Source organism: Thermobia domestica, chromosome 16 (genome assembly GCF_964235325.1).
Source record: "Thermobia domestica chromosome 16, izTheDome1.hap1.1, whole genome shotgun sequence".
Classification (NCBI taxonomy): Eukaryota; Metazoa; Arthropoda; class Insecta; order Zygentoma; family Lepismatidae; genus Thermobia; species Thermobia domestica.
Genome location: NC_137469.1, coordinates 6,151,975 through 6,173,010, shown reverse-complemented (window position 1 = coordinate 6,173,010; position 21,036 = coordinate 6,151,975). Strand labels below are relative to the sequence as shown.

The following is a 21,036-nucleotide window of genomic DNA, read 5'->3' as shown; positions in this document are numbered from 1 at the left end:
TCGAATTTTGTCAGGAAAATCCTATCTCGACTCGTCTCGTGAGCATCCCTACTTCTAGATGACCAGAAAAATGAAGACAAAACACTTACTAATATTTAGTCCGTCAAAATGAGCGCAGTTGTATGGTTATAGTCTGTCACAGACAAATAGTAATATCTAAGTTGTTCTGTCTGCGTACCATGAAAAAAAAATCCACTCTGCGCTTTCGAAAAGACCTCTGAAAATAGCCATCCTTATTGTACGTTCTTTCTCTATTATTATTATTATTATTATTATTATTATTATTATTATTATTATTATTATTATTATTATTATTATTATTATTATTATTATTATTATTATTTTCGTGCATTGTTTAGCGTGAAGCTTGACTCACTCATACAGCAGAAGAGAAAGAAAGTGGCAGGTAGGCGCGAGGCCCCATCACGGTGAAATTAAAAAACCACTACTGGTGAAATCAATAAATAAACAAAATATTTACTTATCTGCTTTCGACTTTCAGCCATTTAAATAAATCGGCATTTCGGTATGTCCACGGAAACAGGGACAAAAATTAATGAAAGAAATATAGTTATAATTTTTAGTCAACTTGTTCTTTTGATAAAAATATAGTTGTATTGTATGTAGCTAGAATCATTAAATTTTTTTTCAGAGAATTACTATTTTCTTATTTTTTTCCGTAGGTTACCTTTCATGTACTAAGTTTTAATGTTGATTATATTATACAAGCCTTATTTATTATTACATAGGTCCTACTTTATTCTGTCGATATCCCAAGTAAAATTTCATATAACTGATAAAACCTTTTCTTAAAGGAAAGTTCAATGTTCAACTTAATTAAATGGTACTTATTTCAAATTATTATAAATGTATGTTGCTTATACTTAATAATAAAAGACCGTTGACAAATGTAACGTGAGTGACCCGACTCTGTGCATATTCCACTAAAATAAGTAGTCATAAAATGCAAATAAAAATTTAATATTTTTGTCATAATTAAATTATGTGTGTCCCTATCTTACATAGTAATTTCATGCACATACAGTAGCTATGCCAGGACAAAAGAAAATGTACTAAAAAATCACAGGTTCTGAATGTAGGAAAAAAAATGTAACGTGAGTTACTATAGTATTTTCTTTTCTCCTAGGTTTGCTGTATCATATAAAATGACGATATTTGGTAATTATCTGTATAAATATGATAGCTTTGCTTTAAAAAAAAAAAACCGGAGCTTTTAAGTTTATTGTGGTTAGTATCCTTCAAAATATACGTCATTACATAACATGAGCTACCATGGACATACCAATTTATTTTCTCGTTTCTGAATGGGTGAAAACCGAAAGCTACTAGGTAACTCATGATAACGGTACCTCATGTAAAATAATGTTGTCTTGCACGCTCTTGTTCTACATTTCGATTATCTTTTATCTATTTGAAGTGTAATGAAACCATGAACTAAGAATTTTAAAAATCATCATTTTTATTCATAAAAATCGTAATCGCAATTCGGTAGATGAAAATGGAGCGAAGTTTTTTGTAATATCTTAACTGTTGGATACGTGCATAACATTAGTTTTAAAAATCACAAGGACAGTATTTGTAATCAAGAAATCGTTGGAAGCAGAAGCAAAATAGTCAAGAATCACCTGCAGTGAAACAATTCGGATAAAATCACAAAAGAAAGATGAAAGCAAACCTCATGGTAAATTAAAGTTCAAAAATACTTATTTTTACATCATTAGACAACAACAATATTCTTCAAAAATTTGTAATTAGGACTTTCCTAAGATTTTGAAAATTTTTATATTGTTTTTTTTGGCAAAGTAAAAAGGAAACATAATTAAGGCAAACAAGGACAATATTCCTTATAAAATGACAAAGTTTGCAACTAAAAAAATATTCTGCATTCTGGATTCTGCATCAAGCATCGAAATGGAAAATTCTTTAACAAACTACAAATATAGACAGAGACCACTGTATGGTCAAACCTAAGCAGAATCTGCAATAAGGTAAAGTATGACTACAGAGAATTTTTACATGTCACATGATATTAGGAGGTCTCTGAAAGTGACAGGCAAAAATTTGATTGTTTAAGTATTCAGCTTATTTCTGTTATTATTGGCTTAGCATTGAATGAATCTAAAAATTATCTGTTATACAGTTAACCCTAGAACGGTCGGACCGGGTCTGTGAGACCCATCTACTTATATTTTAAATAAATTTTTAAACTTAAAGGTAGATGTTTGAGTTGTAACTTCGTATACCTTCCTCAAACGCCTGATAAGAGACGTTAGTGTCACAAACCAGTTTGAATTATTGTGTTTGCTTTTAATAGAGCTTTGAATATCGCGTGGGCCTGTCAGACCCAGCCCGACCGTTCACGTAACTTTTTTTTTTCTTTTGCTAGTGTCAAGAATCTTGTAAGAAGTTTACTTTTTTATTGTGATTTCCTATTCGACATTTTTTTGAGTGTGTATATACGAAAAACATTTCACATGGTATTTTGAGCAACTTTAGAACTAAATGGAACTTGAAATCGTTTCTGTGAGTGAAAATCATAAAATTTTATATGATGATGAAAGTGAACTGGATGATCCGATGCAGATCCTGATTTTGAATTATTTAGTAACCATGATAAGTGAACAGTGAGTGTGGTGAAGATGATGATAAGAGTAAAGAATTGCTATCTGCTGCAGCAACTGAGAAAACTCCACCCACTTTGCCATTAGATAACGATCTTGCCAACAGTGAAAACTAATAAACTTTATCCCCTGAACTTCAGTACCTTTTAACATAAGTAGTGCCGTAGGTTGTTAAATAAACTTATAAGTGTACTTTACAATATTACTTATCTCTAACAACATTAAAGCAAGTATTCTTTTCTATATATTTTTTAAGAAAAGCTCGTATAATTTACTGACAAAAATGTGTAGACAATTACAAATATTTTTAAAAATAAGCACAAACGCCAGTTTTGAGCTGAAATGCTATTTTCTGTTCTAAAAATACTTGTAATTACATAAAAGTGTGTTTTTATTCAAAAAACTTCGTTCACAAATTAATTAGGCAGTTTTATTTTCTTGGGTCTCTCAGACCCAGCCCGACCGTTCATGAAACTTTTTTCCGCCCGACCGTTGTAGGGTTAAGTGGGTCATCAATAAAATATTGTCATTTGTGAGAATAAGAGATTGCAACCATCCGTTTAATTTTCCTCTTTTAATTTGAGGTACGAATTCGCTATTCCTTTTGTAAATGATATAACACAATTTATTTTGATCTTTATTTCTTTAAAATTTTAAATTCTCTTAGCTTACGGTACAGTAGATATCACATAGTTACTGTAAAATTAGCGATATTTTAATTTCGCAATAATTAGACCTCTTAATTGATGTTATTAGTCCGATAAGACAGATCCGCCGCTGTTCGTGACTCACACTCTGTCTAGATCATTCCTTTTCTCAAGACACTGTTTATGGCTGGTAGTGGGAAGTCACCGGATCTATTTTAACGTATTGGATCTGCAGGTCATGGGCCGTAACCAATGGCGTCGCAACTGAAAGGAGAATCAAACATATATAATATATAGGAATAAATTCAATTATCTCCAATTGTTTTGTTAAAATTTAAAATATACTCTTTTGAATTTAAATCATAAATAGATATTGGATAAGCTTCTATAGAGAATCTTCGTAGTCAAATATTGGAGACTCCTCTTTCCCCATTTTTCCAAGTCTGGAGAAGACGAGAGTCGTATGAGCCGAAGCAATAATGGAATGCAAATCGCCCAATAAGTATTCTCCGATTAGACGCCTTATCGGGAGATTTCAGATCCGGGCACCCGCCAGCGTAACACAATAGGCTGAGGAAGGGGCGGTGGGCTGGGGAGGGGGAACATTGGGAGGAGAATTGGAGATCGATTGTAGGAGAGACTGGGTCTCCCAAGTTTAAGATAAGCTTGATGAATGGGGAACGGCGGTCGGTTCGTCACTTGACTCACGAACGGAGTCACAGCCCTCTTGGGCAGGATTGCGAGGACCCTATTCGCTTCTGTAACTGCCCCCATGACAGAGCCTTAAGGGAGCACTAAACTACAAAAGCTAAGAAGGAATTCGCTCTACTCGCTACTCTGGCATCAGATGGCTTTCTCGGCTTTCTTCAACCACATCTCTTTCGTTTACGCGAAGATATCTCCAAAAGTCATCAACTGATCTCATAGTCATCTTTTTTTCTTTCTTTCTTTGGCTGTAATGCTTACACACAGAGGTGGATATGAAAATAAGTGATGATTAGTTGAATGAAATTCAAGAATGGTTAGGTAACCTCAGTAGTTTTATCAGGTTTCACTAATCAACAATTGAGATTGTTTGGTTAAGTGAATTCTTAAAAATTAAATGAGATAAATGGACGATTCCATGAACGTTAATTTCTGTTTGTTGAAACTTAACGCTTCCTTTCAGCAGTGAGACTATATGAGACGACAACCTACAGTATCCAAACCAATCCAAACCACAGTAATGCATTCAATGCTTTACGACCGTGAATAGAGCCCGGATTTACGTGAATGAAACAGTGATGAAATTGGTCACGAAATTCTTGACCTGTAACCGAGAAGACCCAGAGGCATTCAGACCTGTAATCCATCGGACAAGGTGACTTGGATAGACCCAAGAAAAAAGTGACTGATATGACCAGGACAGACTCATGACCCGCAGACAAAATGTCGTCACTTTATGTGTAAGACTACTAATAAAAAATGCTAATAAACGTAATCCTCTCTTCTTCCATTTGCTCCTTCACTAAATATAATTTTTTTCGCTTGTTATTTGGGTTTTCGTGTGTCAAACTTTGCACTGAAAGATAACTGCAAGGTTTGTTGAGTTGATTTTAGTTTAGCGTCCCGTTCAGCAGCGAGCCTATATGAGACGTGGACCTACTGATTAACGTGGAATCCGAACCACATGAGCTCCCGCCAACTGTAAGGTTTAACGTAATACAAACGCGCCTCAATCACAAGAAATTTAAGTTACATGTTTCACTTATGAGGAATCGTCAAAGTTTAATCGATCTGTACAGAATATAAAATATATCACTCAGCCCAAACAGTGTTTTATTATTTATTTTTGGTACAGGGTATGTTCAAAAACTACTGCATTATTTGTCAGTGTGGAAAGACGAATAAACACGAAATTATATTTGAAATATCCAAAACATGTTATCTTGATTAAGAAATATCACACTGAGAATCAAACAAATGAATGTTCGATCTCAAGCAGTGACTATCATTAATCAATTATAAAATTATCTTGTAATATTGCAGAGATGATATTTCGGTTGCTTCTGGGTCACTGAATCTATTCCGGTCACAGAGTCTGTCTGAGACACCAGGTCTTCCTGGGTCACCGGGTTTGTCTGAGACTCCTGGATTCTGAGAAACCAGGACTGTCAGGGTCACCGAGTTTTTCTGAGACACCATAGAGTCTGTCAGGGTCATAGAGTCTGTCTGAGATACCAGGTCTGTCTCAATCACCAAGTCTGTCTGGGATATCGGGTCTGTCTGGATCACCGGATTTGTTTGGGTTACTAAGTCTGTGCGAGACATCGGGTATGTCTGGGTGACTGAGTCTATCTGGGTCGCTGAGCCTGTCTGAGACACTGAATCTGTCTGAGTTTGAAGGTCTGTTCGGGTCAAACCGGGTTCGAGAAGCGAGACTCAGACTTGGATGATCCGGACAAAAGTCATGACTCAAGTGACCCGGTAATCCATGACCCATTTCATCATTGGTACCAAAGGCGTTCGTACTAGCCACTAGACTAGCGGGAATGGCTCCATATACGTTAACAAAACGATCAATACTATTGATGAAAATGAAATATTTAAGATCCTCCGGTTATATCCTTTAGGCTAAAGGAACCAAATGATTAACGGAAATCAATGATTTTATGAGAGAAGTTGTCTTTCTGTCGCTTGTTTTTTATCGTTTAAAGCTGTTGTATAATACATCCAAATATATATATTTTAGTATACTTTTAAAGTTTACATTTGACTGTTTCTCGTATATTCGGAATGATCCACTTTTATGTTCGTATTTTGAGTACAGATCTGCTATTAATGAAATTCAATTGTACAATGTACTATGGTCCTTGTTTCCATTTTTATTTCAACTTGGGAACCTGCATTAGTAAGACACCGTTCTAAATGGAGTCCAGCGTTTGTGAACGACCATAGCAACATATTGCTTACAACTTTTTAATAATGACTGTTTCCAAAGTATCAAAGTCACGCGGTTTTCTGACACACAGTTTCTCTTTCAACTATTCCCTCAGAAAAAGAAGTCCATTCAGTCAAATTTTGGCTTCGTAATGGTTACCTAACATTCCCGCGTCATCTCAGAATGCGGCCTAAAAAGACATTCTCGTGAAATCAATGCAAAATGAGGAGGTGCGCCATCATGCATAAAGTGCATATTATCCATATCATTCCGGTTGCAACAATGGGATGGACAAACAGTTGCTACCATATGCACAAACCTCGCTGTATTCATTAATTCACGAAGAATGATATAGATCAATAAGATAATCATCACGAATACCGGAATCGTTCACAACACTTTTACGAAGAACGTGACTGCAATTTTTCAATTCTGGCGTCAGAATTGTCTGTACCAGGCGCCCAGAAATCGCAATTATGATGTTTTACTAATCCATCCACATGAATCAGGGCTTCGTCTGACCAAATTTCCGTGCGGTTTGGATACGTAGAAAACAGTGATTAGGGAGGAGTATGCGCCAGTCCAAGTAATATGTTGTGACAGCCTATCAAGAATGTTATACTTCGCCTGCAACGGTGTGTTACTAATGCTGGTGCCATGTTGAAATATGACAATACCTACAGTAATATACAATTGAAAGAAAGCTTGTAACTTCATTAATGACAGATTTATAATGTACTCAAAATAAGGATATAATAATGGATCACCCTATAGGTTTACAGGCGCGGCTGTTCTCTAACCTGCATAGCTTGTAACCACCTACTTGTAAACTTCCTCAAAATGTTGTAGAGTATTAGAAAACGAAAGTAACTTCATTACTCTCTAGGCGCAAAGCAATCTTCTTTATATCTTTCAAATAAGCTCTATTTAAAATCAGAAAGGAAAGTATTGTTTTACATTTACAGTTGCATAAACGCTACAACAGCACCTAACAATATTGAGCACATGATAGGCAGTTTGTATTCCCTATTCATATCGGCATCGTAGTAGTCACTTGTTGTTGACAAGTAGTAGAAGTCAATTGACAACTAAGAATCAATTTCCGTAATATTTGTAGTAACAGGCTCTCTGTTAGGAAAACTTGTCTCAATTACCCCTTTGTATCTTTGGTACGAGTGACGTAGGTAGTGGTGTTCATGAGACGAGACAAATAATAAGGTTTTCTCTTAAATTTTGTACAATTTTCGTCTCGTCTCGATTGCCGAAAGGTTTTTCTTGAGTCTTTTGTAAATTTATGTACCAAATTTTTGCTCTCATTCATTTCTTAATTTCATTTGGGTGTTATTAGGAGAGGTATACAAAGTGTACGATATAACAGCATTTAAACCATATTTATTATTGGAACATAAAGCGTAATGGCTTGTGTATTTTTATTTTATCTGTTCATAGTTTTATTTTATTTTATTTTTTATTTATTTTTTATTTATTTAACAATCACCAGATTCAGCTCAGAGGCCATTTTACACGGGATATCTAACAACAACAATAACAATGGAAAGGATTTGGGAAGGTATCGGCCAGGGCCTGTTTAGTAGGTACCATCCCGGCATTTGCCTGGTAGGATTGAGGGAAACCATGGAAAACCTCAGTCAAGATGGTCGGCAGCGGGATTCGAACCTACGACCTCCCGAATGCGAAGCCAACGCTCTACCACTTGAGCTACTTCGCTCGGTAACTACTTCTACTTGAGCTACTTCGCAACGCTTTTTATACTATGAGTGATGTAACACTAAGGTAGTGTTTGAGAACTAAAACTACGAGACTCGAGAAACTGATCGTTTCAGAAATGAGATAAGAATTGCCATATTTCTCGTATCTTGTAGAATTTCAAAATGTACTTTCGTCTCCTTTTGGAGACGAGAATCGAGACGAGTGGAACACTACATACAGGAAGAAGGTTAGCTGGTTGGTTTGGAATTTAGTGTCCCCAGCGTCGAGGCTATATGAGACTCGGATTTACAGCTCAATATGGGATCCGAATCACATAATTTCCTACGAAAAATAGAATTCGCCGAAGGCCATGGTTATGACAGAGAAGAGATTCAAGAAGTAGGTTATTATGACTTGAAAAAAAAAAAGAAGATAATATTTGACAACACACAAATACACCTCGTGAAAAGAAAGAATAGATACCTCGTGAATCTTCGTATACGAGGTATGATCAAAAATACGGTGAATAATTTTATTAGAAACAAAGCAATAAGCTTACATGGAATTTTATTAGCAACAAAGCAATAAGCTTACATGGAATTTTATTAGAAACAAAGCAATAAGCTTACATGGAATTTTATTAGAAACAAAGCAATAAGCTTACATGGAATTTTATTAGAAACAAAGCAATAAGCTTACATGGAATTTTATTAGAAACAAAGCAATAAGCTTACATGGAATTTTATTAGAAACAAAGCAATAAGCTTACATGGAATTTTATTAGAAACAAAGCAATAAGCTTACATGGAATTTTATTAGAAACAAAGCAATAAGCTTACATGGAATTTTATTAGCAACAAAGCAATAAGCTTACATGGAATTTTATTAGAAACAAAGCAATAAGCTTACATGAAATTTTATTAGAAACAAAGCAATAAGCTTACATGGAATTTTATTAGAAACAAAGCAATAAGCTTACATGGAATTTTATTAGAAACAAAGCAATAAGCTTACATGGAATTTTATTAGAAACAAAGCAATAAGCTTACATGGAATTTTATTAGAAACAAAGCAATAAGCTTACATGGAATTTTATTAGAAACAAAGCAATAAGCTTACATGGAATTTTATTAGAAACAAAGCAATAAGCTTACATGGAATTTTATTAGAAACAAAGCAATAAGCTTACATGGAATTTTATTAGAAACAAAGCAATAAGCTTACATGGAATTTGATTTAATCTCCTTCAAAGTACTGTCTTTGGCTAACAATGCACTTATCCCAACGTTGAATCCATGACTGGAAGCATTTGTGGAAGGCTTCTTTTGAAAGGGCGTTCAGCTGCTTTGTTGTGGAGCTCTCAATGTCAGGAATGGTGTCAAAACGTTTTCCTTTAAGCACGGTTTTAATTTTTGGGGAAGTGCCTGAAGTCGCATGGTGCTACATCTGGATATAGTACTCGCGGCGAGTCGTGAAGCTTGACCTACATCTACCGATTTCACCACCCAATAGAATGCGAGGGTGTGTTCCAGTCGTCAACCCCCACCCATCAAATTTTGTCAGTATCTTCTCTCGCGCTACACGGAAAACATCTCCCGAGAATACAGTGTTGTCGGATTGACTTCAAGTTCCGTTTTGTTATTGCGTTATGTTTTCGTTGTTACTATTTGTGCTAATGTTAACATTTTAGACTAGTTGTTACAATAGTTATTGTTGTGCAATGCTATTATTGGTAATTTTAAATGCCTTTTTTATGTACTCGTTTACTATGTCTTCAAAGTTTGGCAACATTGTTAGTGAATTTCAGCTGTTTGACATTTCCCCAAGCGTGCACTCGGGAAGCGGCTCAACGAATTGTACCGAAGTTTTCCGATGCATCGAAGCTCAAACAAAATATTGTTGTGATTGGTTTAGAGCCCAAGCTTCACGACTGGGCGCGAGTACTATAGTACAGCGAACCGGAATATATTTTCAGCCAAAAACTCGCGGATCAAAAACAAGGTGTGGCACGGCGCGTTTTTGTGGTAAAGAAGAAAGCCATTTGCTCACTTAATCGGCGGTTAAAATGCTTTTCGTGGACCCATACGAGGTGTTTAGTTCTTCGGAAACCTCTCGAATAGTCATTCACCTGTTTGAACAAATCATTTGTGTTATTTTTTTTTTTTGCACGTTCTTTTATCTGTTTTTGACGTCGAAGGATGTTTCGATCGTTGGTCGTTTTCAATCGCCTCCTTGCCGCTTTTGAATTTCTCATAGGTCTACCAGTCGTAAACAGCCTTCAATGCCATCACTTCTTCTTCATACACTCATTTTGATGTTTTGTGAGGTTTTTAGGTATTGTGCTGCCAAAATGTCTTAAGCCGTGGCAAAAATGTGAACTAAAGCTCACACCTCAACACACCCACGCGTTGAGCCAATAAGAGTTCAGCAGTTGCTAAGCGAGAGAGCCTTAGCAAAAAAGAGTGGAATTCCTTCAGCCGATAGCAGCGCCTGAAACAGAAGACCAGGTGTCAAGTCAATGTGGTATATCTATAGTCCTTTTTTAAAGCTTACAACAAAACTTAATGTAGGCTCACTCTTCTGCCTCTGGAAACCAACTAACATGTTACAACTAGTTCAAACTCGACACTGACTGTACTAAAGGTTTAGACTATCGGGCTTTCTAGTTGAAATGGACATATGGCACTGTGCAACTACATTCCCGTACCATTGATCACACCTTCTAATTTAATTTCTTTAATAATAGAAAACAAAAGTGCCTTCAAGTTGTTTCTTCTCGTTACGTATCGCTTAAGAAAATTTGACTAGGTGTTTCGTATTGAAAAGTTATTGGTAATGATGTCCATAATCAATAGTAAATGGATATTAAATTGATAAAGGAATTTACGCATAAATCTATAAGTATACATAGAGAAGACGTACGTATTATTTAAATACTTAAGTAACTCTCAGAAGCATAGGTCACCAATACGTCCTCTCTCTCTGTGGACACTTGCATTTGATATTGTAGCCTCTGCTTTCACATATTATCAACCACTACTGATATAAATAAATAATGAAGTAGTAGCTTATAACATATACATTAGTGTACGCACAAAGACAAGTAATTGAATACATTTCTATTATTTCTGAATCGAAGATGAATTCTAGGGTGCAAAAGAACCTCTCTCCTTCCTAACTTTATCTTCACAATTTTTATGTCCTCGTTTCCATTGTGTTTGTGCGTGTGTTCCTCTTTCTTATGATTCTTTCTTCCTTATTCCTATCTACACGTTCTTTCTTTTTTTTCTATTCCGTCTTTTGCTTTCCGAGTTTTCCTTTCCACATGGGTGAACCCCTCGAAAACGTTATGTCTTGATATAGACCGAAGAGAGACGACGAGAAGAACCGGAAATTATGACACACTGCGATTGCAGTTTCATCTCCGGGCGTATTTCCTGTTTTGGGCGCTGCTATAGATCGGGTGTGAGTGGTCTCCTCCTATGGAAGGGATGCTGGGAGACACAGAACAAGAAGAAAAGGAGAAAACCGTTTCCTGGGTTTTTCCACACCTCTACAGTTCCAATTTTTGGATCTTCTCTCTCTTTCTCTCCTGTCCGCTTTTTCTATCCTTGTGATTTTCTGAAACCGCCTTTCTCTGTCTCTCCTTTTTGGAACAATCCTCATCCCACGTCTTTTCTAGTTCCGTCATCTCTCTTTCTCGGTTTTCACTCCCACCCATCTCCTTGGGTTCCTCTTTTCCCCCCTCCCGAACTGAGATAATCTGTCATTCGTTCTAACATCTCGTATGTTCCCTCCCCCTATTTCCAAAAAACCTATTTACGAGATGAAAGGCTCTCCGGATGCCATCTCCCTTATCTTTTGCAGACACCCAGATTTCGCTTAGGTTGAGATGTGGTGGTGGTAGTAGTACTAGTAATAATAATAATAATAATAACAGTAATAGTAACAGTAGTGGTACCAAAAGAGGGTGGATCGCTTACAGAAACGTCAAGGGTTGGTTGAATGGAAAGGCGAGAGAGACGAAGAGGAGTTGATCCTCAAATAGGGGGTTGGGTGACTGTTCCAGGGGGAGACCAACGACTCACGGAGACGTAGATCGCGTTTGGAAACTGCGAGAAGACTGCCGTACACATATATAGATATATATATGTATATATACGTATGTGTGTTGAGAGAGACAGAAGGTGGAGGGGCTGAAACTTGAGGTTTGAGGGGAGAGTGAGGATGAGGAAAAAAATAAGATCAGGGGAGAGTCGGTTGAATTGGGAGTGCGTGGAGCCAAACCTAATATCCCAGCCATCGCTCATCTAAAGTCATTGAAGCGCAGGATAATCACATCATATTGTGATATCACTTTCAAACCCCCCTCCCCTTCCACTCAGCTACTCCATCACCATCTTCTTCTTCTTCCCCTCCCTCTTCACGAATCCACGAGAAGCTGGTTCTTTCGCAGACATCCATCATGGGCATTCTACTTTCTTATCTTTGCCATATTGGAGGATGCGACATGCCTAGAGATGGACCCCGTCTTACACAATGGCAGAATCACTATTGGAGCATCAGGGTTTGGGAGAGGGAGGGGTGGAAACTCAAGGCAAGAGGAAGCGAATATGAATGTATAGCAAAGAGGCAAAGGGTGTAAGGGAGTCTCTTTTTAGATATTAAAGAAGATGAAAAGTATATACTTCATATATAATACGTACAGTATGTAGGGGACGATCTTATCCAATTTTAGAAGTGAAAAGAAATAAATAAAAAATAAAAAATGTAATAATAATACGTATTTCTCCCCCTATTCTCCATTTTATCTTAGATGCCCATCCTTCACTTCCTGAATGACGAGAAAAAGAAATCATAATGGTTTCAGTAGAAAAAGATTGATTTAAGACGTGAGGGCAACTTAATGTGATTTTTGTCAACTAACAACTTACTGATAAAGAAGGAAAATTCATGCTATTTTTTTTTTTTTTTTTGCATAGTCTTTGCATATCGTATTCTATGTAAGTTTCGGTTTGTGTAAAGAATAGCTGTATCCCTTTTAGCATCTCAGGTTGAAACTTTAACAAATCATAACTAACCCGAGTTCTAATCACATTGACTAACCTACTAACTTTATGACCTAAAATAATTGGAAGTCTTTCGTGGCCCTACGAGTCGTAGCCGCCAACGCTCTCGTATTTGCTACGAGCGGTCTCGGGTTCAATTTCCAGTGGGGATACTCGGTCGAAAAAGCGTAAAAGCTTTTTCAGACCAGCCATCCTCTTTCCAGTGGGGATACTCGGTCGAAAAAGTGTAAAAGCTTTTTCAGACCAGCCATCCTCTTTCCAGTGGGGATACTCGGTCGAAAAAGTGTAAAAGCTTTTTCAGACCAGCCATCCTCTTTCCAGTGGGGATACTCGGTCGAAAAAGTGTAAAAGCTTTTTCAGACCAGCCATCCTCTTTCCAGTGGGGATACTCGGTCGAAAAAGTGTAAAAGCTTTTTCAGACCAGCCATCCTCTTTCCAGTGGGGATACTCGGTTGAAAAAGTGTAAAAGCTTTTTCTGACCAGCCATCCTCTTTCCAGTGGGGATACTCGGTCGAAAAAGTGTAAAAGCTTTTTCAGACCAGCCGTCCTCTTTCCACTGGGAATACTCGGTCGAAAAAGTGTAAAAGCTTTTTCTGACCAGCCATCCTCTTTCCAGTGGGGATACTCGGTCGAAAAATTGTAAAAGCTTTTTCTGGCCAGCCATCCTCTTTGCAGTGGGGATACTCGGTCGAAAAAGTGTAAAAGCTTTTTCTGGCCAGCCATCCTCTTTCCAGTGGGGATACTCGATCGAAAAAGTGTAAAAGCTTTTTCAGACCAGCCATTCTCTTTCCAGTGGGGATACTCGATCGAAAAAGTGTAAAAGCTTTTTCAGACCAGCCATCCTCTTTCCAGTGGGGATACTCGGTCGAAAAAGTGTAAAAGCTTTTTCTGACCAGCCATCCGCGCTGAGGTTTTCCTAGTTTTTGCTCATTTATATCAGGCAAATGCCGGGATGGTATCTTACATGAAGGTCCCAGGCCGCTTCCTTCCTTCTCTTTGCTCAGATAGTGAGCTCGTCGAGGGACGTCATCCTTTATACGTGACGGGATAACATGACCATAGATGCTGAAACCTCAGAAATCGAATTCCCAATCCCACCAATTAGAAGTCTATCACCGCAGAAATAACAACCTTTCATTACGTGATCCCTGTTTCATAGCTGACAGTACAATGAGAACAAATTATATGTTAACAAAGTATTGTGACGTCATTAAAGACAATTAAACGTAGAATAGAAAATGTCGAAAGCCGTTTAATCAGGTTTCCCATAGAAAACGCAGCATAATTAGGTCCTTCTCCCGACAAGCAAAAACTCCGTATAATTAGGTTTCCAGCAGAAAGTGCTGAATAATTAAGTTCCTTATGGAAAACGTTACATAATTAGCTTGCCAACGGAAATTGCCGTTAGGTTCTCTACAGAAAACGCTGCATAATTAGGTACACCACAGGAATACTGCACTGAGAAAAATCCGGTATCCGAAGAGTGGGTATATTGTACAAACTACAAATATACGGAATCCTTATGTTTACTACGGGAATCTGTAGGAAGAACATTATCCATATGTTATTTCTACATACGTGCTGCCGTTTTTCCGCTTAGGTGTTACATCATGTCGTTGCAGGATGTCTGACATCTAACAGTCTTCCGTACATTTCATACGTCATCTATATGTTATATGCATCCATCTGTACTGAGATCCTGACTGCCTATATACAGATTTTTCTTTCGTACGGAAAGTACGTTTATTAGGAACACTTGTACGGAAAGTACGTTTATTAGGAACACTTGCACGGAAAGTACGTTTATTAAGAACACTTGCACGGAAAGTACGTTTATTAGGAACACTTGCACGGAAAGTACGTTTATTCGGAACACTTGCACGGATAGTACGAATAAAACATAGGTTTTCAGTTATACGTTTGCTGTAGGATATTGCATAGGGTTGTACATTAAGTTCAAAAACTTCAGGATTTAAGCATGTAACCTACGTTTTTACATACGCCACATATGTTTTTTTCTCAGTGTGGATAATTAAATTGTCCAAGAAACGATGCAGAATTTTCGTGTCATGAGAGAGCTTTTCGAATAGAAACAAGATTATATAGTTTAGGAATGCGCACGAGACAAGATTTGGTGGCTGTCTCGTCTCGAAAATGCGCTGTAAAAGTGATGTATCAACTCGAAAAATGTATATATTTCTCTATTGGAAGAGTCGTGTCTCGACTCAAATTTTGTCAACAAAATCCTGTCTCGACTCGTCTCGTTTTCGAGACGAGCCAGCTTCAACTCTTGTCTAATAGGTAACCCTATGCACAATAAACTAAAAGCACTGAAGATGTGTGCGGCAGCCACTAGACCAGCAGAGAGAGATCTTGTGTGTTGTAGAACATTATTATTATTATTATTATTATTATTATTATTATTATTATTATTATTATTATTATTATTATTATTATTATTATTATTCGAGAATGATGTCATATGCGAAGCATCCAAAATTGATGTAGAGAAGAAGTTGGAGGAATGGAGAAAGATGTTGGAAAAGAGAGCCATGAGGATAAGTTGAAAAGGCAATATATCATTATCACCATCATAAATATTCTGTCAATATTGGCAGGTCACTTGCCCGCAACTGAAAAGCATCCATGTGTCGCATTTAGAATGAAAATTCATAGATTCCGGCTACAGGCGGCTTTCCTGGCTGCTCCTGCCTCGGCCGGATAATTCCAATCTGTGTTGAGGTGTAGATTCTTTTGTACTTGGTTGGAGGCAGTTCAGCCTACAGGATAAAAAGTACTCCTTATCTTTCTACTGTACATATATTCCGTACAGATTTTCTAGATCTTTTTGGTCGTATTTAGAATGAAAATGCATGTTTGTCCACAATGGTACCAGCATTACGTTTACGTTTTAGGCTTGAAACTAAGGATAAATATCCTTCAAATTGCAATTAGAAGGATAAATATCGGAAATCTTATATGTAGAGCTGCCATGCCCATCCAAATGGTAAAAGATAGTGAGAGAAAATTTTTTGGAATAGATTCATCTTCCAAGATATGCTACTGTTTCTTTCGTTAGTTCTCTATTCAAACAAAAGACGGTAGAAATTAACTATTGATTGTCATAGAGTGAAACGACGATAGAAGCTGACAAGCGGTTTTATCCAAAATTTTCCATAAATAGTAGCTTTGCTTTGTATCTAATTAAACACACAAAAAAAACTATTTGCTGAGCAAAACAAATTAACACTTCGGCTTCGTCAGACACTATCTGGATAGTGTCGAGATAGAGTCTGATGAAGCCAAAGTCTTAGTTGGGGAAATTGTCATACGTATGTAGTTTCTTAATGCGAATATGTTGTTTTGCTCAGCAAATAGTTTGTTTGCAGTTTTCTGCGATCGTTTATGCGTCCCAAGGACAGATTCTACGTCCATTCTAATCTCTCTTCTAAAACCGAAAATATTAGAAATCTAATACTTCAATCTACGTCTTCAATATTAACTTTCGTACAGCAAAAGCAGTAAGATCCGTTTATCATTCAAACCAGAAGTGTTGAAAGCCTACCTATAGCGAGAAAAGAACGGTGATAGGGAGAAGGAGTTTGTTGATGGCAGTTTAGTATCGCAAACAAAGTTTCTTTTCTGATTTTTTCTCTCTGTTTGAAGCGGAAATTGTAGATTAGCTACTTCCGATTGTGTATTGAAATTGCATTGTTGGGAATTTTACCCTAGTTTTACAATCTGAAACAAAACTCGCCTGTTTAGGATTCCAAATTGTGCTATGCATTTGCATATTATACCGCACATGGTTATTATAATATGCCACACATGGTTCTCTTTACAAACATCAACCTGTGCTTTTATTTAAGTTAAGTACAACAACACATGCATTTTCTACTACAAGTTACTATAGTAAGCAGACGACAGGTACCATCGTCATCACTGGATCACGTGATAGTAAAGGAACACCAGCGCCACCCCTACACATAAGAAGCTATAAAACTCCGAGGATCACCACAACCGATATCAGTTTCGCCTGCTCCACTCCTCTCTTAGCTTGCAGTGAAGCTCTGAGAGATTCCTGTCCACAAACCACTCAGCTTGGAGTGGAATTTTATGGTTCCCTTTCCCAATTAGCTTGCAGTGGAACATGTTGGGAACTTAACCCCTCTCTTAGCTTGCAGCGGAGCTCTGAGAGATTCCTGTTCGCAACCACCCAACTTGTAGTAGCCCTTTGTAGTTTCCTTTCCTTCTTAGCATGCAGCGGAGTACTGAGAGATTTCAACCCCTCTTTGCTCGCAGCAGAGTACTAAGAATGATACTCCATCTCACTTAGCTTGCAGCGGAGTTTTGTGAAAAATCCTCTTCTTAATTGACTAGACTAGGGGAGAATATCTACTTACCCTTACTATTAGTAAACTTTGTACTTATTTAGCAAAACTCTATTATACAGTTTTATAACAAGAAGTTTAATAATGAAACTGGTTGTGGGAGAAAAACAATTCCTGTGTGTAATTGCTCCACTTTCTATCTGCTTTTACAGAATTTTACAACAGGAAAACTTAACGACTTTGTCCGTCTGTCTGTTTGTTTGTCGACAAGTACTAGAGGCAAAACGTTAGGAGACAGTCAGCGTTAGAATCTATCTCCGTCATTACGTCTCTAGTTCAACCAGAAGTAATAGAAACAATTTTTAGTTTCACTGTTAATTGCAATAAACAAAAAAAATATTGAAAGCTAGTGAAAAATTGCTTCTCTGGATTCACTATCCTACTTAAACCGGAAGTGGTTTAAATTCGCTGCAACTTTCGGATTTTAAAATTGATTTTCATACAGTAAATAAAAAAAATATTTATGAATTTAATGTCGAAGAAAGAAGTTCAATTTTGGCTTCAATCCCTTTATTTTAACCGAAAATGGCAGAAATATACTTCTTCCGTTTTCAATATTGATCCCTATAGAGCCAAAAGGAACATACATAATGTACAATTGTTTTAGGCGTAAATTAAGTGTACATAAAATTAGTTCAGCGGTAGCCCTTAGCCTATATTCAAATCGGAAATACAGTAGGTATCGATTAGCACCTCCACATCTTCATAAAGCAAAAATAATAATAGATGACTAGAAAGTGTCCTCTGACATGAATTTAATATCCAAGAATACGTTCAATGTTAATTTCAATCCGTCTATTGAAACCGAAGTTGCAAAAATGTGTCGCTTCCGGTTTGTCTGTTGGATTTTCACCAATGTAAGATGTATGCAAGAAATTGTTTTTACATAGACTCAGTAAGGCACCACAAGCTGAAATGAAACTTACTTGGTTTATTAAGGAGAGTATGATTAGTTATTGTCAATTTGTAAGGAGTTTCGTTTATCCGGTCCGTCCGTCCGTTTCTTCGTTTGACGGACAAAAAATGCGTATCCGGTCGCCCGGGAGAGACAAAAAAATCTCAGGAACTGCTTAATGCATTATAATCGATTTTGACACCCCTTCAGATAAGACGAATGGGGTCACAAATCTAATATTATTCCCGTCACGAGGAGTTTGCAATCTTTGTTCGTTACCGTAGCAATCAGAATAAATCTCTCTTTTTTTAGCCAGAAGAAGAAAAGAAAGCGATGCCTCTGCAGAATGTATCGCTGAGTTCAGGAAGTAGAAACAAACCCTGGCTCCATTTCACGATGGTTTCTTTTTCTCTCACTCTCACTTTCTGTCTTCTGAATTAGACACTTCAGTTCTAGAAAAAGAGGATCAAAACTTAGGAACTAAATTCATTGATCGAGGTGATCTATTCAGGTCATTTCTGGTTTTAACGTAGATCACGATACACTAAAAACGTTAATAGACAGCGAGAAGGAGATTCATGGAATTAATTATGCATCCCAACAATAGATTCAATCTCCACCCTGATCTCTCTTCTAAAACCGGAAGTGATATTTATTTCTACCACTTCCGTTTCAGTATTAATTGAGATAATATCATACCATACAAACAAAATTCTCTCACGTGGAATATATGTGACCAGAGATGGAGTGGGTCGGTGGGCCTTGAGTCACTGGGTCATGGGACCATCAGGACATGACCCACTGCTACCCATCACCCATCGACCTAGTCTGCCCATTGCATTGTAGACAACATCTTCTGAACACTGGTGAATTTGTCTACGTTTTACTTTCAAGGTCTCCATCTTTCTTCCTTTTTCATTTGTTTTTCTTTATTTGCCTGAGATAAGCATATTTAGGGGGACTGAAAATAGAATTTCAGGCACTTCTGGATATTTTTATTTGTAATTGTAATAATGACAATATAAAATACTACTTGGCTTTCGAGACACAGTCGAATTATATATATATATATATATATATATATTACGTTAGTTTACTTTATCTTGGTTTCAGATTCTCAAATTTCAACCTATTTTCCACTGAAAAGTATCTGTAATTCAAGAAGGAAATAATTATGTATGGTGATTACATTGAAATTAATCGTAAATTGGCCCATGACAAACACATTACCATTTTATATTGTAAAGGTCAGATCCACCGGTATTGAAACAGGGCGGTGCTTGAGTGATTAACCGTAGAAATTCAAACTTCGAATAGTGATAATTTCACAGCCTTGTTTTATTACAAGTGTAAACTCTTTAATTAGTGTAAATGACGGAGTGGATTATAGGTCAGAGTTCATGAAGATATGTTTTGGTGGATGGTGAGTCGGAGTGGGCCACAATGAGCTATAGTTGGTAGTGAGTCAGAGTGGGTCATGGTGGGTGATGGTCAGTGGGTTGTGGGTCTCGATCAGGGGTGGGTCAGTGAGTTGTGGATCAAGTTTTCATTGACCCATGCCATCTCTGCAGTAGGGAGGATGGCGTGGATCATGGGCCAGAGTTGATGATAATGGGTTTTGGTGGGTCACAGTGGGTCATAGTGATGGGTCAGAGTGGGTCATGATAAGTGGTGGGTCACGTTGGGTCAGTGAATCATGGGTCAAGTTTTCATTGGCCCACGCCATCTCTGCACGTCACACTTCTACTTGTTTTATGAAAGATATTCTTCCTACAGTTAGTTAGAAAATGATTGTAATATAATAAGAACCCTCCAGTGTAGCACGTGTTATTATTATTACCCTGTTGTTTTGGTTACTTTTTTCAAATGGATAAGTTCTGCAACATCAGTGGTGGGCAATTTATATTTCATGTGAGTTACTTGCATGCGTGCTATTTTGTATTATATAACATAAGAGGGAAATAGAGATGCAAGAAAAAAAAGAATACATATACAAAAAATAAAGAGAATAAGTTTATAAAGGAAGCTGGAAAGAAAATGGTGTTTTGGAACAAGTCTGTCTAAAAGAATTTTTCCTTCGGGATATAAAAACGCATCCTTTCAGATAAGACGAATGGGGCACAGAGCTATTATTATTCCCGTCACGAGGAGTGCTCAATCTTTGTTCGTTGCCATGGCAATCAGAATCTCTCTCCTTCTCTGTAGCCAGGAGAAGAAAAGGAAGCGATGCCTCTGCAAAATATATCGTTGGGTTCTGGAAGAAGGAACAACCACTGGCTCCATTCCACGATGGTTTCTTTTTTTTTCTGTCTGCCTTCTGGATCAGATTCTTGTTCTAGAAAAAGATAAAAGAAAAAACATAAACGTATGAATCAAATATGGAAGGCAATATAAATTTTAAATACATTAATACAAATTGAATATAACAAGAAATTAGGTATATAGATACGAATTCAAAATTTGCTCAAGACGAGCGGTAAGTATTTCCACTTATTATTTCCATCATTACAAAGTAACAGCAGAATTGGTCGTTCATAGCATAGCCTGAATGGTATGCAACCCAAACCACTGCAGAGAATATTGGGTTGCGTAACTTGAGGGGTTGTGATAAGCGTTCGTTCATTTTGAACCCTGTTTTTCATTGGGATATCCATTTTTAAAATTCTAAAAAACCTACTATCTCTCTCCGACAATTACCTAAAAGTATGCGAAACTAAAGTTGTGCCAAGGCAATGGTGTGGATTTATGAAGGACAAGCAAAG

The 21,036-nt window shown here is 37.1% G+C and overlaps 1 long non-coding RNA gene across 3 annotated transcripts in view; it reads right to left on the bottom strand.

Moving 5' to 3' along the window:
- Positions 1-3,260: 3,260 nt before the first annotated feature.
- The window catches only part of LOC145672894 (uncharacterized), a 130,211-nt gene continuing 112,435 nt past the window's right edge, over positions 3,261-21,036 (bottom strand). The window contains exons 3-4 of one of the 3 annotated variants that reach the window (XR_014128696.1): positions 9,144-20,609; positions 3,261-3,553 (exon numbers count right to left, since the gene is read on the bottom strand). This is a non-coding gene — a long non-coding RNA (uncharacterized LOC145672894). Of the gene's footprint in view, positions 3,554-8,977; positions 20,610-21,036 lie in introns of those variants that run through there. The other 2 variants (XR_014128694.1, XR_014128695.1) reach the window with 2 other exon arrangements.